Source organism: Vulpes vulpes, chromosome 4 (assembly GCF_048418805.1).
Source record: "Vulpes vulpes isolate BD-2025 chromosome 4, VulVul3, whole genome shotgun sequence".
NCBI classification, from domain to species: Eukaryota; Metazoa; Chordata; class Mammalia; order Carnivora; family Canidae; genus Vulpes; species Vulpes vulpes.
The window spans coordinates 131,750,106-131,771,648 of NC_132783.1; the positions used below are offsets into that span (position 1 = coordinate 131,750,106).

The following is a 21,543-nucleotide window of genomic DNA, read 5'->3' on the forward strand; positions in this document are numbered from 1 at the left end:
AGTCTGCTTCATGCTCATTCTCTCTCAAATAAACAAATACAAATTAAAAAAAAAAAACAGTGAAAGTGCTTTTTTTTTTACTACAGTTATTTTTAGCATTTTTCTTTTTCTTTCTTCTTTTACATTTTTTTTATTTTTAAGAAAGGAATATAGTACTTGAAGAAAGATGAAGAACCAAAGGCAAAACTGTTCCCATCCAGGAAGGAGGAGAAAGAAGAGAAGCATGGCAAAAGGCAAGACAGAGAGGTCATGGCCAACAAGGGTGTGGGAAGGTAGGGGCTGAGAACCAAGGAAGACAGCTTCAGGAGGATGAAGGGAGGGAGGGGGGCAGGGCAGTGCAGAGAGGCCCGGATGACACCCCTCAGAGAGCAGGGGATGAGTAGCATGCGGTGTTGGAAGCCGGGGTGCACACGCGGATTTGGCAGTCCTTTTCTACCCTGCCTGTGTATCTCTAGAGAAACAGAGAATCAAGGCCTCGCCCTAAACCTCCTGCCATTAGAAGCTCTTCAAGTGACACCCAGACCCAGTGGCTCTGAAACACTCCTCAGACGATTGTGGCCAAGGTAGCGAACCACTGGTGGAAGGCATGGAAGGTGTGATGAGTCAGGGAAGCTGAGGACTGTAGCTCATTCTTTCCCACTAAGTTTGACAGCTTCAGACTGGAGTGAACTAGATTAATAAAAGTTATCAGAACTTGGTAAAGCCCCCAAAGGGTTACCAGCATCAAGGCAGATATGAGCATGTTGTAGGCTTAGATGAAGAAGCCCACAGGGAGAGGAGATTAAATATTCTAAGAAGGTGGTAAAAAAAGAGGAAAGGGGGAAAAAAAAGAACTTAGTATTTCTAGGCTTTCTGTTATTTGCCAGGCGTTTTACAGATGCTATCACCATTAATATTATTTCTTTTCCTGGTGATTAATAACCACCATTATTATTACTTTTGAGGCATACAGGACTGCATCCTAGTTACAGGGAGGCAAGGAAAGCCAGGTGAATGGCAGGGACTCAAACCCAGGCCCAAAGCCTTCGGTTACGGAGCAGGGTGTTGGAGGCAGTGCGAGGGGTAGGGCCCAGGACTCAGCCTGAGGAAGGAGCAGCTTGGAGGAAACGCAGAGCAGGTCCACATCTGTGTCATCCTCAGATGGAGACAAGTCAAAGGGGGCCTGAGCGTGTTAGTGCAGAGATGAGGAGGAGGCAGGGGGAACCAGCGGGGGCACAGGGAGTAGAGACCCAGGCTTCCTGCATCATCTGAGGAAGGCTGAAGCCAGGTGATTCCCTAACAGTGAACGCTGGTGGCTTAGGGACAGTACCTGCGCACCGCACCACAGAGCAGAAAGCCAGCCTTGCCCTTCTCTCCCAAGTGAGATGATGCATTAGTCACTCAACAACCCATCTGTCACCTGCTGGAAGCCAGGAGCACAGGTGAGCTGAGCTGCCTGCAGCTGACACCAACCTCGAGGTGGGACAGCGGGGTCCCTACCTTCCAAGAGCTGCCAGTCTGCACTTACCCAGAGTGCTATTTTTCTCACCAGCGACTCACGTTGCCTGCCCAGAACAGCTCCAAGAAAACTGAGTAATCCTTGCAAAGGTCATACAGAAATCTTCTGTCATTGAAGATCTCATGTCACCCAGTGGTTTGGGAAATAAATAGGAGTTTTGCATACTTTTGTGGCCGCCAGAGCCAAGGCAAATGTACCTGGCTGATCACCAGAAGCAGGTGACGGCTGTGCGTGAAAGATGCATCTCCCTCTAGACGCGGAGAACCAGATGGAGCCTAGGGCCCTGCTGCTCAACAGGAATGGTCAGGTTGGCCTACCTGGGGGTCTCTAGTCCAGAAGGATCACCAGAGCATCCTGGGATTTCTAACGTCTTCCTGCATCCTGGCAAGTGGCCGCCAATGAATATCTCTCGCCAGTAATTCCGGGATGGTAGCAAAAGTGGCCTCAAAGGAGGAAAGCCCAGAGTTCCAGTAACTTCTGGTTTTGAAACTTGAGAGGCTCCCTTTAGAATACCTCCTTGATACTCCTCCGGGGTTCTGAAACCATCGGCTGCAGTACTAATCAATGGCATCAAACACACAGCAGCAACTTACTAATTGAGGGAGAACTATTTGATTCAGGGCAGTTGCTATCTGTTTCAGGACTTTCTGGCAAGAGAAAAAGGTAGCGGTTGCGCACAGTTTTGTTATTACCAAATTAAAAAAAAAAATTAAAAAAAAAAAAACCCTGTTGGAAAAAAATAAATTCTTACATGTGCGGGGGGAAAAAAAAATAACAAAAATGTGGCCCTACCCCCTGTATCTTGGTATATATACTCCGTGTGCGTCGGAAAAGAAACACGGCCCCCTGGACATGTGGGCTTTGGGGGGATGGAAAAGAAAGCGAAACCCTGCTTAGGTCACTGACTGTTTATTTTCTTTTTCACTCTGACCCCTCCTTCTAGTCGGGGAAGGCGAGATTCACCTCCCCCCATCCCAGCCCCCCCCCCCCCATCACATGTTGCCAAGGGCCTGTTATCCAGAAAGGCGGAAAGGACTGTGACACATGTCGCCTGCGAGGGGGAATGCCGTCCTCGAGGTCATTCGATGTGTTCCGCTTATTCCTGTTTAGCCCCTGGTATTCGCGGGCAGCCTCAGTGGGAGGTATATGCGGCCCTCGCCTCGCACCCCCCCCCATCTGGAATAATCGGTCATTTCCTCTCTGCGCCCTGGCTGATGCCCGCCCCCCCCAAGCACCTCCCTCACCTCGTAAAACTGGCAGGCCCTGGACATTTCGCCTGCTGCAGAAAATCACTGTTTTGCCTCCAGCAAGGAACATGAAGGTTGCAACACTGGCTCCTCCTCCAATGAAGAAAGAGTGAACAAGTGCACCGAGTTGAGCCGCTTCCCACGCAGCCACCGGCCGGGGACCCGAGGTCCCGAGCCGCCCGGCGCCCGGGCTTCCCCGCCCCGCCCCTCCCCTCCCCGCCCCGCCCCGCCCCGCCCCGCCGCCTCGCACGATCCGCTCCGTCTCTCCGGACCGTACCCGCTGTCGGCGGCGCGGCCCCGCGCGCTCGGCGGATCCCCGCGTCCCAGTGCGGCGGCGCCCGCGGACTGACCGGCCGACGTGGCTCCCGGGCCCGAGTGAGTAGCCGCGGCGGCCCGCGGGCTGGAGGCGGGAGAGCGGCCGGGGCAGCGCGCGCGCGGCGCGGGGGCTCGCGGGTTCGAGGCCGGGGCTGCGGCCCCGGGGGGCTCCCGGACGCGGCGCGGGGCGGCGGCGCAGGTGCAGGCGCAGGTGCAGGTGCAGGCGCGAGAGCGGGCGTCCCCTCGGGGCGACGCTGAGAAGGCGCCCCCTCCCCGCCCCTCCCGGCCGCACGCGTGGGGCTTTTTTTTCCCTTTTTTTTTTTTTTTTCTTTTTTAAAAGGCATCTTGAGATGCGCCCCGGAGACGCGGTGTCGGCGCGACCGGGGGATCCCCGCAGTGGCAATTCCTTACATCAGACCGAAAAGGGAAAATTAATAATGATGATGATGATGATGATGATGATGATGGTGATGGTGATGGTGATGGTGGTAGCAGCCGCGGGCAGGGGCTCGGGCAGGTGAGGCGATGCCCGCGGGCTCGCGGCGCACACTCCGCGGGGAAAGTTCAGGCGTCGCGGGTGCGGGCCCGGAGGCGGGGCCGGGAGCGAGGCCTTCCAGCCCCGGGGGCAGCGGCAGCGGCAGCGGCAGCGGCAGCGGAGCCGAGCGGGACCGCAGGACCGGGGAGGCGCCTGGGGCGCGGCGGGAGGGGCCCGCGGGGCCGCCTCTCCCTGTGCGCCCGGGAAGCAGCGCGCGGTGCCCTGGTAAGAAGCGATCTGGGTTCTCCGAGCTCGGGCCTGTGAAGGTTTGCCGGACACTGTCACTAACCCGGCAGGCTCGTGTGTGGTTCACCAAGTTGGCTGGGAAGCCTCCCCCGGCTCTCCTGTCGCTCGCCCCGCGAGCGCTGCTGTTCCAGCGGAGCCTCGGGCGCTGCGAACTCGCGGGCAGGGCGGGCCTCCTCTCCGGGCTCCGGCTTTCTTTGCAACATGCAGGGAAATTAGTCACACTTGTGCATGTCCCATTACACATTACAGGTGTGCATGCCCCGTGTGCTTTATATGCGCGTGTAGATGGAGACGGGGTAAAAGTGCTGAAGAGCCTAAGGAAGAAGATGAAATTTTTGATTTTCGTGGTTCTTAAAAATTGGGAATCGTGAGTCCTTTTGAGAATTAGCTGTGAGCCTTCTCCCAAGGTGGGGGGGATGTTCTGGTTTTTATTGGGGGGGGGGAATGTTCTTATGGAATGTACATAAAGTTTTGCAAGCAGTCCCTCAGGGTTTGAAGGCACTCCCTGAAGACTGGGCCTGAATCCCAGATAAATATTCCTTTCCTTCGTTTTGAGGACCTTTTGTATCAAGATCACCCAGCCTAACCTCTGCTGGCAGCTGCGTGGGCTATGGAAGTAACCTGTAGCCTTCAGGTGGGGTCTGGAGTCAGTCATGCTGCTGAAGGAGAAAGCACTCGTGTCATGACTCGTGTCATACTGTTCCCCAGAGACTTCACCCGTCCCTGCCTCCTGGGGAACCTTCCTCACAAACTTTTCATGACTTTCCCAAGGTGAGGTCCTCGCCTCTGGAGTCTGTAGTCCTATAAACAGCACTCAAGAGCCACCTGTAGAAAGTCACTGTCTCAATCTTCAGGTCACCCAGCTGGATGTCAGACAGTGGAGCCAAAGCTTTGTTTAGAAACAAAGTGCTGGGATGTCTGGGTAGCTCAGCAGTTGAGCATCTGCCTTCAGCTCAGGGCCTGATCCCAGGATCCGGGATTAAATCCCACATCAGGCTCCCTGCACGGAGCCTGCTTCTCCCTCTGCCTGTGTCTCTGCCTCTCTCTCTCTCTCTCATGATTAAATAAATAAATCTTTTTTTAAAAAAGGAAACAAAGTGCTGTTTGCTCCCCTGTGCATAAAAAGGGTAGTAATAGTGTTCTTTTGGACCTATGCACTTCTCTTTTACTAAGTACTAAGGACTCCTCTTGGGGCACCCGAGTGGCTCAGTTGGTCAAGCATCTTACTGAATTTTGTCAGGCTCTGTGCTGAGCATGAAGCCTGCCTAAGATTCTCTTCCTCTCTCTCTGCTCCTCTCCCCGACCCCCCCAAAAAGAAAAAAAAATAATAAAGTACTAGGAACTCCCATCTTAGGAGACCCAAGTCTTCCATTGGCAGTGCCAGCAGCATACAGGAGAGGACACATGGAGCTTTGGAACCCAACAGACTGGGCTTCAAATCTTGGCTCCCACACTTGGACAAATCACTGAACTAATGCAAGCCTCACTTTCCCTTTTTGTAAAATGGGGAACAATGCCTCCTTTCTTGTATAGATGTTGGGAAAACAGAAAATGAGAAATGGAAATGCCTGGTTTATAGTCAGTAGTAAGCTGCTCTTATTAATATTAATTAATGGGAGGTTAAGTAAGTGTTAAATAGTTTCATGCTTTTTTAGAGCAGCTTACTCTTCCATGGGGCTTATGTCAGCAAAAGAATGAGTAAAGTCAATTCTGGTCTAATTATTCTTAAAGACAAAGGGTGGGTTCAGAATACACAGCTGGCTTTACTGCTTCACTTTTGTCAAGCAGAGCACTCTGTGTTGCCAGCAAGTAAAATGTGTCCAGACTGACATGGATTCTCCACTCTTCCTCACAATTCTCTTTGGGCCCATGATCTTGGACACGAAATAGCTAGCTCTCTGCTTGTAGTGACAAACACCTCTGTGTGGACACTGAAGAGGTCTCATGGTTGCATCCCTCTGCAGATACCCTAGAAACTGTCTCTGTAAAGAGAATTGTCTCCACTGTCATCGTCCGAAGTGTGGCACAGATATAGCCAATTCAGCTTATCCTGTGTCTCTATATCTCTCCCCTTCTGTCTCTTTCTTTAAAAAAAAAAAAAAAGATTTTATTTATTTATTTGACATACACGGAGAGAGAGAGAGAGGAGAGTGCACACCTTCACAAGTAGGCAGAGCAGCAGGCAGAGGGAGAAGGAGAAGCAGACGCCCTGCTGGGCAGGGAGCCCGATGCAGGCCTCGATCCCAGGACCCGGGGATCATGAACTGAGCCAAAGGCAGATGCTTGACTGACTGAGCCACTCAGGCACCCCTCTCTATCTCTTTCTTTGCTCCTGGCCCCTCAGCTGCAAGAAGCTGGATGACATTGAGATGTGGAAAGAAATACCAGAATCCTAAGAGGAAATTGGATACCCTCAAAGTAGCTATTCCAAAGATGGAACTGTCTCTGTAAAGAGAATTGTCTTTATTCTCGCAGGGCATTGTTGCATGCAAAGGTGACAGGACTCATATCTACTATTCACTGAACCTTCAAGATGGCCTAAGCACTTGACTACATAACCTCAATTAATTCTCCTAGCAACACTGCAGGGTATGAATTATCAGTTAAAGCTTTACAGATAAATGGAAACTTATAAAAATTTATGTGACTTGCCCAGGCTGCATAGCAGCTAAAAGGCAGAACCAGGATCAAAGCCCAGGTCTACCGGATTTTTGATGCTCACTGTTTTCACACTGCCTAGTGCTGCCAAGCTCCCAGGCATCAGAAGGTTACATCATGCCAACTGGGTCCCAACCCAGTTCTTCTTCTTCAGAGCATTTAGAGCAGGAATAGCCAAATCTTCTAGATGATTTAAACGGTATGAACATATACTTCGCATGTGATACATATTAATAGGCGGCGACAATGAAATGGCCTGTGATCTTCCCAACCCTTTCCAAATCCAGCTGGGAGAGTCGAGTTAGGCAACACCAGGCCTTGGCAGGCAAGGCTGGCTCTGGCCCACTAGTTTCTGAACGACTCTGAAAGGTTCACTCTCTACTACTTTGAGAATCAGGACACCATTTACAGTTAGTTCCCTGTGTGAAGCATTTATTCGTTCACTTATTGACTCAACAAATACTTGCTGAGCTCTGGAAAAGGCAGACAAGGTCCCTGCTTTTTGTGGTGCTTCTGTGTGCTACAGAGAGTGACAGATAGGAGGCAGGTGAGCAAATGCAGAAATAAGATAATTTCAGATACTGAGAAATGCTATGAAGAAAATAAAGAGAGGCTAGGGGCTCAAGAGTAACAGGGCTTGGAGGCAATTTGAAATAGGGCAACCAAGGAGATTTCTACAAAAAGGTCACCCTTGAACATAAACTTGCATAAAAAGACGGAGCCAGCCTGGTGAAGGTCTGGTGAAAGGGCTGCCTTAGCAGAAACACCTCCAGGGAAAGATCTGGAAATGAAATAAATGAAGCAGTAGAGCCTCAAATATAATGAGATGGTGCCTTGAAAATCAATTTGGGTTTTATGTAGGGGAAATTCTCGATTGGCTGCCTACCATACTCTTCTAGGCTGTGCTTTGGACTTACTGCCTATCTTATTTCACCTCCCCAACAGTCTGGAGAGTTAGCTATTTTTGTCTCCCTTTGATAGGAAAGAAACCAAAATTCATACAAGGTAAGCAGCTAGCTCAAGGTCACAAAGCTGGTCTTCAAATCCCATAGTCTGTTTGGCTCCAAAACCTAAAGCTTTTTTGCTAACACAGTATGTGGCCTTTGAGATAATCTCTTTCAGAAGATAGCAAGGAACTAAGAGAAGGAGAGTAGGAAAAGTACATTTAGGTGACTAAATGCTGACAGCCAATTTCTATCTCATGCCCCAAATTCCAGTGTGTGTCTCAACTTGCACTGTGTAGCGCAGTAGCACTAGCCATGTGTGACGACCGGGTACTTGAAATATGATCAGTCCAAACTGAGATGTACTCTAAGTGTGAAACATGCCCTAGATTTCAAAGACCTAGAACCAAAGAAAAAACCCCGCCTCATTAATTTTTATATTGATTAAATGTTAGAATGGTAATACTTTGGATGCACTGGTTTAGCTAAAATAGACTATTAAAATTAATTTCATCTGCTTTAATTTTTTTAAATGTGATTAATAGGGAAAATTAAATTGCATATCTGACTCGCATTGTATTTGCATTTAACAAAACTGGTATAGACTAATGAGTTGACAAATATATGATAGGAAACTTGCCTCCCTTCTTCCTAACATGACTTTTTCTCTATTCTTGGCTCAGACTTCTCAAGTCTTACCCATCAGGCAAATCTCAAGAAGTTTTCTAACATTTTATGACCAAAGGATCATTTTGGTTGGTTTTGTTTCTTTTTTTTTTCCTTTGGTTTTTTTTTTTTTTTTTTTAGATTTTATTTATTTATTCATGAGAGACACAAAGAAAGAGGCAGAGACACGGGCAGAGGGAGAAGCAGGCTCCCTGTGGGTAGCCTGATGCAGAACTTGATCCCAGGACTCCAGGATCACGACCTGAGCCAAAGGCAGAAGCTCAACCACTGAGCCACCCAGGTGCCCCCCAATGGGTCATTTTGAATCTAAATTTAGGTTTACCTAAAGTCGCTTTCCAGGACAGTGTGTCATTCTGGCACTTTGTAAAATTGGATTAGGAGACAGCTAGGGCTTTATGTTTGAGTGTAACGCCCATCAAATAAGGCATCTCATTGGCTAATAATGTTTCTCCCACTCTGTCCTTTTGCTTACATAAACAATACACAGTCCCAGTTTCCAGAAGGACTGCTCCAAGATTATCACAGAAAGCCATTTTGGTTTCTTTTGTCTGCTAGCTAAAGCGACTCTTGAATATTCTGTCACCAAAGTAAAGGTATGATTTGGTCCTGCAATTTCATGTGGCCCAAGGGGAGAGCAGTCAGATTCCGAAGATGTTAGAGGAAGCCTCTGGGATAACTGAAGCCTGGATTCTACTTTGTCTGATTTTGCTTTGTCTGCTGGTTTGTGTGTTACCCTCAGCCTGAGCCCCTGCCAACCCCCAGCAAGCCCGTAGTAAGTTCAGAGTTGATGAGATCGTGCCGCATAAAATGCTCATAAAGAAACGTGCTGTACAGATGTTGGCCATGGTTATCACTGATGACCTGAGGATGGGAGACATCCATCTGTGGGGAAGAGCTTCCTTTCCGGGGCTTGAGCAAAGCACTAGATGAGATGTTCTTTCACATATACAAGGAGTGTTTGTTTATTTTTACTTTTAACCTACATCTGGGGGGAAATGACAGTGAGAAGCAGAGCACAAGTGAATTTTAAAATATCTACATCAACGACAACCATGTCTTTTGGCATCTTCCAGGCCAAGAAGTCTGTGCTAGCTCCGTAGAGAAAAATAACAGAACAAAACAGAGGTCTTTGCTCTGGAGGAGCACATGATCGAGAAGATGGGTGTAAATGTAAAACACCAGGAGCAATGTCAGAAAATATTCTTCAGGTGTTAGGTGAATGGAATAGAGTTTAGAGATTCCAGAGGGCAGTGTGCCTGAGAAAGGCAAGGTACGAGATGGACATTGAAGGACATAAAACAAGGTCAAAGACAAATGGACATGGGAGAGAGGGCATCGCCAGAAAGGGAACATGCACAAGTGGTGCGACAAGGGGAATGTGCAGGGAGGGTTTGGTGTTGTGAAAGGTACACTTGGCATCGCCAAGGAAGCTTTTATAGGCATACTGATGCCACAGCCCCATCCCCAGAGTTTTCATTTAATCAGCTTAGGAGGAGAGACTGGGTATCAGTATTATTGTTGTGTTGATTTTTTTTAAATTCCCCAGAATATTCTAAAGTGAATATTCTGACTCAGAGTGGGAAACCGCTGAGCAAAAAAACAAAAAACAAAAAAACACAAGGCTTTTTAAGATCATAATCATGGGAAATAAAATTTAAAGGGCAGTATTTTAAAGGGGATTAAAGATAGTCAAGATGTGTGGTCTTTAAGGAAATTTGATATACATGTATATTTATTATTTATTTATTTTTTAAATGGGCTCTACGCTTAGCACAGCGCCCAACATGGGGCTTCAACTCATGACCCTGAGATCAAAACCTGAGCTGAGATTAAGAGTTGGATGCTTAACCGGCTGAGCCCCCCAGGCGCCCCTATCCATGTATATTTCTATGGAGTCTTTTCAATTCACAGATAATTGTTCATAGTGATCCTATCCACTTGGGTGCGGCTAAAAGTTGTAATGCACTGCTTATTTCCTTCCTCTGTGTGTTTTTGCAGTGTACTATAGTTAATCCTAGCTAAGTGTGGGGCAGTTGGTATCTCACAGCCACCAGGCTTTGTGTTATCTTAGCGAAGGGCTTTATTATCAGGCCCGTTTATGCCCACAGAAGCCATTTTACAATAATCTGTAACCTTCTCTCACCTCTCCAACTTGACAAATTGGGAAATAGAGTTTAATTACTTGCCTTGGGCCTTGAGGCTAACTGGCACCAAAAGTGAAATTAGAATTCTCAGCCACTGAATTCCTCATATCTTGTTTGGCTCCCAAAGCAAGCCAGCCCAGTCTCCTGTTGATGTTAGAATACTCTGTCCTAGCAATATTATTTCTTCAATGAATGAATCAGTGTTACAGATCAGTAGGTGAAAGATGACAAGTTGGCCTGAGCGGCAGCACCGTGATGCTGAATGTCAGTAGGACATAGGCAGCCCCAGCAGTCCCTGGAGGCCCATCCCTGTGATCTAGGAGCTCCTATTCCAGTGAAAGTTTGGCCATGCATATTATTGCTTCTCCAGTCCTACCTCTGGGACGTGAAGGCTCCTTAGCCCCAGAGCTTCTGGGCTGTTCTAATTGCTCTCTGAAGCTCCTGTTCACTGAAAGGATATTGATTTTTGTTACACACCTGAAAAAAAGAGAAGAAAGCCCAATAATTTTTACAGCTGCATTTTTAAAGAATGCTTTATGTGTTTTGGGAACTTCTGGATTTGTTGGCAATGGTGAGGCTGGGAGGACTTTATGAAAGATAGTGAAAAAAAGCTAGAGTCTGGGCACTACAGCTTCTTTAGGACAAGAAGATCAGTTAATTTTGCACCATTCCCACATGGTTACTTTCTTTTTCTCTGTCTCTAAGCCCATTACTGATTTAAGAACAATTTCTAAGATCTTCAGTTATAGCAAAAAGCAAAACTCTAAAATGGTAGTCCTCAAGAATATTTGCTCATGACAATCATCTCAGGAGCTTTAAAAATACAGATGCCCAGGCCCCACTCATAGACCCACTGAATCAAGATTCTGGGAATGGAGCCTGGGCGTCCGTATTTATTTACAGTTCTCCTGGTGATTATAATGTTCATCAGTAAAAGCTGATCTTACCGCTCGACTAAGATCTAAATCTTAATTACATATTTATATTTCTCCTTTTGTCTTGCCTTAGGTCACATGACCCCCAAGAACCATGCAAACCATATTTGTGTTGTCATTCTACTTTGGGAAACATAGTTTCTACATCATATTAAGTGATGTTAACTCCAAACTCAGAATGTCCTACATAATCTCATGATTAAAATTTCTGTAAGTGCAGTTTGGAGATCAGATTGCCAGAAGCTTGATAATTATGAGATTGAAAGATAGAGGTTAAGCTTTTCTGCCACTGGTGCGTTAAATTGCCCAATGGCTATGTTGATCTTTAGCAACACTTGCTTTCCTCTCTCAGCCATTTTAAAGCCAATTAACTCCATTCTTGTTCACACCCTTATTAAAAAATATAATTACACAGTCTTCTCCAGGGATTGTCATTGGATAGACTTCACAAAGTGAATTGGCCAGGAACTAACTAGGTGGTGTAAAACCCTCTCAGCCCTGAGAAATTGCTTGGGATGCCGAGGCTACCAGCCCCAGCATAGGCTAGGTGAGTCATGAATTTTAGTTTGGAAAGAGACAATTACAAGCCACCCAAATATAGAAGAACCTAGGACACAGAAAATGGTTGTGGAACCAATCTGAGAGTAATTATCCAGGGCTTAGTTAAGTGTGAGACTCCACACATTCTCAGAAGGTTGTATTAATGCCAAAAAAGCAACCAAGTGTTTGTACTAGATTTGGAGGGCAGGGGAGAAAGGGGATGATGTAGCAGTGGACTTTTCTGGAGTGTTAAGCTTGCAGAATTAGAAGATGAGAAATTGTGAAGGAGGTTGCAGAGAGTAGACTCAAATAATACAGAGGGTCTGCTACAGCCTGAGGCTGTTACATGACCTGCAGAGAAAGTGATAAAGTTCCTGCTGTCCTGGAATTTACAGTCCAGTGAGGGGCAACAGATATCCACATTAAGAAACCAGTAAGTAAAAATCCAGTAAGTTGATTAGTGCTTTGAGGACCAATAAAGGGCGATAAAGGGAGTGGAGTCTGATGTGTGCTGTTTTAGTAGGATTACAAGAGTTGTCCTCTCTGAAGTGGTGGCATTTGAGCTAACGCATCAGTGTTAAAGCAACACAGAGATCAGGAAGGAGGAAGGCCAGGTAGAGGAACAACAAGCTTGGAAGCTCTGAGATTGGAAAGGTTTTGACATGTTCAGGAAACGGAAAGGAGACCAGTGTGGCTGGATCTCAACGAGGAAGGGAGAGAGCGTCAGGCAGGAAAACAGCCCAGGGGGCTGGAGGTCATGGGGTAGAGTTAGGATTTTAAGTACCTTAAGGAGTATAATGTGTTCTTTTTTAAAAATTCAATTTATTAACGTATTGTGTATTACTAGAGTCAGAGGTAGAATTTAGTGATTCATCAGTTGCATATAACACCCAGCGCTCATCACATCACGTGCCGTCCCTAATACCCATCACCCAGTTACCCCATCCCCACCCACCCACCTTCCATCCAGCGACCCTCAGTTTGTTTCCTAGAATTAAAAGTCTCTGATGGTTTGTCTCCAGAGGGTACTATGCAAAGTGAAATAAGTCAGTCAGAGAAAGACAATTATCATATGACTTCACTCATATGTGGAATTAAAAAAAAAAAAAAATGATCATAGGGGGAAGGGGGAATAAAAGGAAATTAGGGAATAATATGTTCTATATTGCATTTTAGAGATCTCTCAGGCTTCTGTGTGGGGAATGCAGTGTGGACTGGAAGCAGAGGGAGAATGTGGCAGGTACAGCAGAAGATGAGGATGGATCAGCTGAGATAGGAGCAGCAGCATAGAAGGGTGGGATTCAGGAGCGATTTTGGAGGTGGGACCAGCATGTGTCCTAGGTGGCTCGGGCCAGCAAGTGATGGCAGACCTAGTCGTCTGAGATCATTGCTCCTGCCCCATCCCTACTCAGGCCACTGGTCTTGAGTTAAAATAGAGTAACATCTAATGCTATTTGGAAACATTAAGGGTTTTTCACCTTACCTTATTTAAGCAGAAAAAAAAATCAAATTCCTATCCCGGGAGAAATTTGCTGCTTTTTACCTCCTGACCCTAAAAATGTCATCCTGTCTCATAAGACTGTTGTGATGGGTTTTGTTGTTTTTGGTTCCTGTGCTTTCTATAAATGCAGGAAATATCACATTCATATTGCTAAGTTTATCTCTCTTTTTTTTTTTCTGAGTATTTTGACACCTTGTCTGTGTTTACTGAATCCTTCATGCCGTCAGACGTTTACACACAGCTTTTTGCCATTGGTCAGTTTCTCCATGTAAATGGTGACATCATATAGCAAGCATTTAATGAGCACTACTACATATAAGACATTGTTTTTTTTTTTGTTTTTGTTTTTTTTTAATTTTATTTATTTATGATAGGCACACTTGAGAGAGAGAGAAGCAGAGACATAGGCAGAGGGAGAAGCAGGCTCCATGCACCGGGAGCCCGACGTGGGATTCGATCCCGGGTCTCCAGGATCGCGCCCCGGGCCAAAGGCAGGCGCCAAACCGCTGCGCCACCCAGGGATCCCTAAGACATTGTTTTAAGATTTTCACATTTAATCCTCCCAGTCACGCTTTGAATGAGTACTCTTATTATTATCATTTTGTAAATGAAGAAACTGAGGCAAAAAAAAAAAAAAAAAAGAGCTTAAGTCCTCTACCCAAGTTCACCCAGTACAAGTTTTGCACCAAGTCTGACTGCAGAGCTCTGAGTTCTCAGTCACTAAGCTGTGCTGCTTTCCCCATCTCCTCTTCACTCTTTTTTACATAAATGAAGCCTCTACCTTCAGAATCAGACTTCTTTCTCCTGCAAAAACCCCAAGGTACTAGGAGGTGATTTGGCAGGGCAGGGCCTCCAGGGGTGGAACTGCAGAGGAAATGCCCCAGTTTGGAGACTGGATGATGTAGCCCCTCTCCGGGAGCATTGCACATCTGAACCACTCAGCCAAGGTGGGAGGAGAACCACCCACCCAGGGAGCTGGCTGGACAAAGTTGCCAACACCAGAGGACTCTCATGAAATGCCCTCTTTTCTTCTCACTTCCTTTCCTGCCCACCACTCATAGCTCCTGGGTTGCGCCCACTTACCTGTCCCGTCTCAAAAAAATAAAAAAGAAGGAACTCACAGTTTGTCAGTAAACTGTACAACAAATTCTGGTTGCTCCTCAGGATCATCTGAGGCTGGCCTTTAGAAGCTAACGACAACAGGATGGTCATGAACTCATCTGTTAACCCAATTTTGCTTTAAAAATATTGAAGATTCTCTCCAGAGTTTCATTATTAGAAGTGAGATAATCCTGGGGAACACAGTAGTCCACACTGTTTTCTCTGCCTTCTACTGCTTATCTACTTCCAGAAAATTCTCTCAAGTTTCTTGGTTTTCCAGTACTCAGTGTGAAAGTAACAGACCTTCCTCCTTTCCTGTTGGTAGTATCAGCAACGAATTGAACAGAATTGAGTTTTATACAAAGAAATGCATTAAAATTTCTTTCTCTCCTTTAATGAATTCTTCAGCAATAACGATAGAGGCAATAATTGTAAAAATTCATCTATGCTGTTAGTTTTAACTTATTATATATTTCAGTTAAATAGAAGGCTTTTTCTTTTTCTGCTCCAATTGCTGTAGGGTAATTTTCTATAGAAACTGACATGCATTCATTGGAAGTGTAGAATTTATGTATTGAAGTCATAAATCTGTTCATTCCACTGTTTGGTTTCCAATAAAAATATAATTTTAAAATGTTACACAGGGATCCCTGGGTGGCGCAGCGGTTTGGCGCCTGCCTTTGGCCCAGGGCGCGATCCTGGAAACCCGGGATCGAGTCCCACGTCGGGCTCCCGGTGCATGGAGCCTGCTTCTCCCTCTGCCTGTGTCTCTGCCTCTCTCTCTCTCTCTGTGTGACTATCATAAATAAATAAAAATTAAAAAATAAATAAATAAAATGTTACACAATATATGTCAGATATTTCCTATGGTCGTATTAACTTCCAAATTCAAAACTACAAAGGAAAAAGAGAACTATAGTTACAGTTGCGTTAGGCTCCCATCTTTTTTAAGTTAGGAAGATTGTAGTGAGACATCAACTAATTTTAAAAAGTTTGAAAGCCATTTGAAACAATCTCTGAATATCTTCCAGATAGCTCAGTACCCTATAGATACCTTAACTTAAAAAACATTCATCTTCAAACCAATAAGGTAATTTCCTCCTTTATTGGACAGGTTTGATTAAATATTCAGCAAAAAGTGAGAGAGCGACTATGTACTAAATGTGAATATATCCTTAAATCAAGTCATTCAAACATCAGAGCAATGTGATGGCAGCTGTTTGATGATAAGGATGACTCTGTCTCATTCAGGGTTTCACTAGAAGAGTTTTAGTTTTCTCTTAGCCAACTTTTCTGATTTTATATGCCAAAGACCATCACTGAAGCTATAATACTGAGCTCAGATCTGTGACTTTTAAAATTATATTTATTTTTGTACACAGTTTTAAAATTGAAGGTACAAAAGGATGTTCATTGAAAAATACTTCTCTCTTCTATCTCACAGCCCCACGTTGTCCCCATAGGCAATCACTCTTACGGGATAATTATTAAAAATATGCCATGCTTTAATGAAGACATACTATGTATATGAGTATGGGCTAGATTTCCTTTTTTTAGTCACTTCATAGCTGAGATGCTGTGACTCCTTGAAGCCAGAGCCTGCATTCTATTGCTGAACTCCCAATCCTACCAGCACTGATTCTTTACTGGTTCTGGAGCTTTCTGTCTGAACTCAAGGGTGTTATTCAGAGCAGCAAGTAGAGGATGAATAGCAGTATTTTTGGAGAAGGTTTCATCTGACAAGTATAGAGGAGGAGATGAAATTACATGAGATGCCCATGTATGGGTATTGGTAGGCATGTTCTTACAATGGTGATTTTACAAATAATCTTGATAGAGTTTTCAAGTATCAGGGTGGGAGTCACCCCTCTGTGCCTGGCTTTCTCATCTCTATAACCAGGACACCAAAACATCTGTTCCACAGTTGCTGGGAGAATAAGATAAGGTAAGTGTATGTAAAACCCTCAGCACTAAGGAAACACCCTGTTCATGGGAGTCGTTAGTTTCACCTTCGTCAAATAATTCAAGACTTAGTGGGGAGATCAACAAATGTAAGGTCAATGAGGCAAAATTCCAAGGGCATTGGACACAATGTTGAGTCTGAGCTTAGCATGATTAATGAGCCAGTAATCCCTCCAAAATCCGATATGTGCCATTCAGTTCAACCATTTCTCTTCCTTCTTGCACTTCATCAGCAGACCAACATGGCACTTCTAGTTGGCAGCCCTTATAAAAGAATTCACCTGAATACAAAAGCAGCATATTCCTTCTTCTGAATCAGCTTTAAAGTTGTGCCTAGGAAGGATCCATAGAAAGTTTGCACGCCTCTCTCAAGCCTCAGTCTTTTTTGCAAAAACGGAGATGATAGGGCCTGCGTTCCACAACCGCTTTGAGGATGGAGTACAGTAATGGATGAGAAACACCTCATCTATGCTTCGCCCTCAAAATGAGCCCATGACCTTCTCCTGTGGCTCCATATGTTTGGATGGTTAGAGCAGTGTGTCACACATAGAAGGAAGGCTCAGGAATGATAAAAGCTTGTTGATTTGGTTATTTGTACACCCAACCACAAATGGTGTCCTTTCAAAACCATTCTTATAGCCAGACGCTCAGTTGAAGTGCATGGGCCTTTGGAACCCAAATCTGATAAGCATTGAGGAAGACTCCTCAAGAGAGATGAAGCTAAGAGATTAGCTAAATATACTTTCTCCAGTTGGCCTACATTTGATGCCAGTAGGCAAATCAGAGCTGGTTGGACCATGTGCAATTCTGAGAAATGAGGAAAGCAAAGAAGCACCTGTTCTTCCTCTAGTAAAGCCAAGGCGAATGGAAAAGCTCGGAAATATATGGCACCATTGCAAATACAATGGGGAAGGTTGGAAATGTGCTGCAAAAATCACATTGCTGGGGAAGACACAGCTTCCCACTCATGCTAGAGAGCCCGTCAGACTGGTCTTGGACTGGACAAAGGCCTGAATGGCCAGGGGCCGGACTCTACAGGAACTGGGCCCCAGGCACTTAGGCCTGAAAACCAACCTAACAAAGCATGTCTGTTTCCATTTGTGACAGATGAAATGATAGGAGTTTTGTAGAAAGCCAAACAATCACAAAAGCAAAAATGCCTGCTTTCCTTTGGCCACGCAGGGGGGGCCTCAGACTTGGTGGCTATGTGGCACTAGTTCTGGCGACTCCACCAGAAGGGACAATTAGTTTTAGACCCTTGTTATTCTCAATTCTCATATTGTTGTTCTTTCCATATATTTCTAATTCCTTAAATGTAATTGTGACTAATACTATAAAAAGGAAACTTCCACTTGTGAGCAAACCGTGTAGGTAGAGTCCAATAACAAAAGTCTACAAAAGACTAACATAGGTATTGGAACAGCAGTGACAGGGCTTCAAATATCCTGTACTGCCAAGGTGAAAATATTCTGTACTGTTAAGGTGAGAATCAACAATGTCCAGGGAAGACTTTGAATTCTAAGGCACAACTAAAGTGTAATAACTTCAGAGGTTGTCGATTTCTTTTAAAATTAAAGTCACATATGGGAGCTTAGGGAAATCTTCAAGTGGAACATGAACAGTGCTTATGGATTCTCATCAAAGTTCTTAGAAAACTTGGGAAATACGTGTCAAATGTATTCCATGGAGACCTACTTTACAAAAATGGTCATTGACTGGAAGCTTTTCATTGATACTCCTTTGGAAGCAATGAATTTCAAATAGGACATGATTATCATACAATGTGATTGGTAGTTCTGATTATCCAAGCAGCTAGGACAGTATTCAGAGGCAAACTATTAAGCTTCTCTGGGAATTTTTCTTCTGTGCAGGTAGGCGGCTGCTATAGAGACTTCCTTTTTGTGGGTGAACTTGCCTGGCAGAGGGCAAACAGTGGGAGAGAAAGGATGACACTGATTATTGCTGATGACAGTTAAAAATGAAATGGCCTTAATAAAGCTCGTACTTGGACTTGGTGACTGAGTCAGAGCTCTGTACCTGAAGAGCTCAACCATCATGTCTCAAAGCTGAGATCTTGTTCATTAACTGTTGGGGCTTTTTTTCTCCTCAATTTTGAGAGAAAATTTAAATTCTCTAAGGGATTTGATATTTTAGAAAATATGAAAGGATTTTAATAGTGTCATCCCCCAAATAGCAACTCCCTGCCCTCCAGCTGATATCCATATGTCACATGGGAACTACATGCAACTACAAACTCCACCTTTAACAATGGTCTCTGTGTTCTGGGCACTGCTGTCAGAAGAGGGATCAAGGCATTTGCCCAGAGGTGAAAATTTGTCTCCAAAAATGTATTTCATTAGGCAAAGTGGAAACAAAAACACCCAACAATGGCACAGCTTTTCTAAGTTGTTCTCTTATATAACCATTTAGACAGTGCAACTGTTGTGATTACCAAAGTCATGTCATAATACATGTATGCAAATTGATTTCATACCAGGGAACTTCATGGGAAAAAAAAATGTCACTATTTCCAAAGACTGTGAATTTGGTTTCTTTGTGGGTAAAACACTGCTAATATACTTAGCGTATAGGAAAGTGCAGTATTTTGATCTGAAAATCAGACGCCCAAACCTTAGTTCCAATTGACTTTATGACATCATTTCATACTTCTGAGTTTCATTTCCCAATAATTTCATGATACTTTGTTGATGGGGAGCCCCAAATTGAAAAACATCAAAAAGAGTTACATACAATCAGAAGCCTATTTTCTCATCATCTCCCTAGAATTCAGGAAGAATCCTTAATTTGATTACCAAACCTCCAGAGATAAGAACAAATGACAGGTAAATAGGCATTTTTTTTTTCAGGCTTTTTGTGTGATTATCAGAATTGCTGCCCTAGCCAAAATCCTGCACCAACCAAGAAGTGTTCATCTAGAAGAATGTATTTCATCCTGCTTAATGTGGACCTCAAATATGAATAATATTAGCATATTCCTAATATGTCTTAGCCTGGAATCAGCAAACTTCTTTTGTAAAGAGCGAAATAGTAAAATATTTTAGGACTTGCAAGCTACAAAGCCTTTGTCAAACTATTCAGCTCTGCCCTAGTCAGACAAAAGCAGCCCCACAGCCAGTGCATAAATGAATGAGTATGGCCATTTTCCAACAAAACTTCATTATCAAAAATAGCCAAGGGGTCAGATTTGGCCCATGGGCTGTATTTCGCTGACCCCTGTTCTGGACTCTCTTAATACTGCAGTGTCAATCTGCTGTCACTATGCAGATTTAATTTATACTAAATTCCATTTAAACTATTAATATTTTAGTTACTGTTATATAATACATTTTGAAACTGTTGTCACATCATAATGATTTTATCTAAATTTTTGTTTGATCTATTAATATTTAGACAATATTACATCATGAATTTGTTGTCATATCATGTGAATTTTTTGAAATCTTTGTTTATTCTATCAGTATTTGTAGTCTATAACAAACATGACTTAACAAGTCTCTTGTTAACTATCTAATGGATAATGTAGTAAGTCCCTTCCTCCTTCCTTTCTAATGCAATGAGATTTTACATAATTACAGTAGGGGGAATAAGTCTACCCTATCCCTATGTCTCTTGATATTCACCATATCCTATGATAGCTTTTATTTTTGCAGACTGAATAGCTCTGATCTTCATGATTTGTCCTTAAATAATCCCTTCTCCCTCATCTCTGTGATCATGATATGCCTCCATCACTGAATCTTTCCCGTCTGTGTGGGTCCTTGTAGTGTAGTAACTAGACTAGGACAGCGTGTCCCAGGCTGGTCACATCATCTCTTCCTAAAGCCTTCCAGTTGTACCTTTTGACTGCAGAAGCAGACAACAAAGTAAAAAAAAAAAAAATGTGAAAGTGGGAAAGAAATCGAGAAAGCTCAGATGATTTTTGGAAAAGCAAAATGGATCGCATGAAAAGGAAATAGTGACTCTTGCAAAACACTCTGAACTGGCTACTAATGCATTCTATAATCCCTTTAAATCTTAGTTGTGACCACAATTAAGCTTTCTGGAGGGTTGAAAGAGTGAAAACAAAACTAACACCCTGCTTTGCCTAGGAATGATCCTATAGAAATTTAAGCAAAGACCTCTGGTAAGAGTTTGTGATGGAAACCAACCATGTAGAGTTTACACAAATCACATTTCTGTGAGGTGAGAAAATTTGGGACGTAATCTAGTACAATGGGCTAAGTAACACTGGAATGAGCTCTGCTACCCAGAAAGGGCTATGCTACTAATCTGGGAAGATCTACCTTTGCATTAAATTCTCTCCTCTGTCCTCCTGCCCCAAGGGGAAAAGTAAACGTGATTAGTGAGATCAGTTATAGAAGGACTATCTTGTCATTAAAAGTCCTATGCAGGGGTACCTGAGTGGCTCAGTTGGTTAAGCTTCTGACTCTTGATTTCAGCTCAGGTCATGATCTCAGGGTCGTGAGATGAAGCCCCACATGAGAAAAAGAAAAAGAAGTCCTGTGCGAAATTTCAAAGTCAAATTTATCATGATCATCGTTGGGAGTAATCCTGCAAAAGTCATGAAACAAACATATCAAACCACTTAGACACTATGCTAAGTGCTGGGGAAGTAATAGTGAGCAGAATGGTCTCTTCCCTTGTAAAGCTTGTAGTATAATGAGGAAACAGATGCCAAAAATATTCAAGTACATTTGTTAAGTATGGTAAGGACAACAAAAGGGAGGTACATTGTTTACTGAAACAGTAACTGTGAGAAAGTGATGGTTGACCTAACATCAAAATGGGAAGGAAGAGTTTCATCAGCAAAAGGAACAGCACTTGCCAAGTCTGCAAGGTAGAAGAGAGCGTGCCAAATGTAGGGGAATAGAGGAGACTCAGAGAAACAAAATATAAGGAAAAGCTGGAGAATGAGAGAGAGGCCAGGCCACACACAATCTCAAGAAGCCTTTACGGTATTTGAAGAAGAGGGGTAGCATGATCCTGTTGGTATTTTTAAAAGGAAATATCAAACCATCCAATTAGGGAAGAAATTAATTTTAAAGTTAAGGTTTCAGGATCCCTGGGTGGCGCCTGCCTTTAGCCCAGGGCGCGATCCTGGAGACCCGGGATCGAATCCCACGTCGGGCTCCAGGTGCATGGAGCCAGCCTGCTTCTCCCTCTGCCTGTGTCTCTGCCTCTCTCTCTCTCACTGTGTGCCTATCATAAA

The 21,543-nt window shown here is 44.3% G+C and overlaps 1 protein-coding gene and 1 long non-coding RNA gene across 10 annotated transcripts in view; one reads left to right on the top strand and one right to left on the bottom strand.

Annotated features, from left to right (window-relative positions):
• The window catches only part of LOC140598691 (uncharacterized), a 152,043-nt gene extending 149,117 nt beyond the window's left edge, over window positions 1-2,926 (bottom strand). Inside the window, exons 1-2 of one of the 4 annotated variants that reach the window (XR_012001306.1) lie at window positions 2,743-2,926; window positions 1,816-2,145 (exon numbers count right to left, since the gene is read on the bottom strand). This is a non-coding gene — a long non-coding RNA (uncharacterized lncRNA). The remainder of the gene's footprint in view (window positions 1-1,815; window positions 2,146-2,742) is intronic. The other 3 variants (XR_012001308.1, XR_012001307.1, XR_012001309.1) reach the window with 3 other exon arrangements.
• A 47-nt stretch (window positions 2,927-2,973) lies between these two features.
• PRLR (prolactin receptor) overlaps window positions 2,974-21,543 on the top strand; it is a 172,734-nt gene continuing 154,164 nt past the window's right edge. For 2 of the 6 annotated variants that reach the window (XM_072757107.1, XM_072757109.1), the window contains exon 1: window positions 2,974-3,120. The gene's annotated coding sequence lies outside the window, so the exon portion shown is untranslated. The remainder of the gene's footprint in view (window positions 3,121-21,543) is intronic. The other 4 variants (XM_072757112.1, XM_072757111.1, XM_072757110.1 and 1 more) reach the window with 4 other exon arrangements.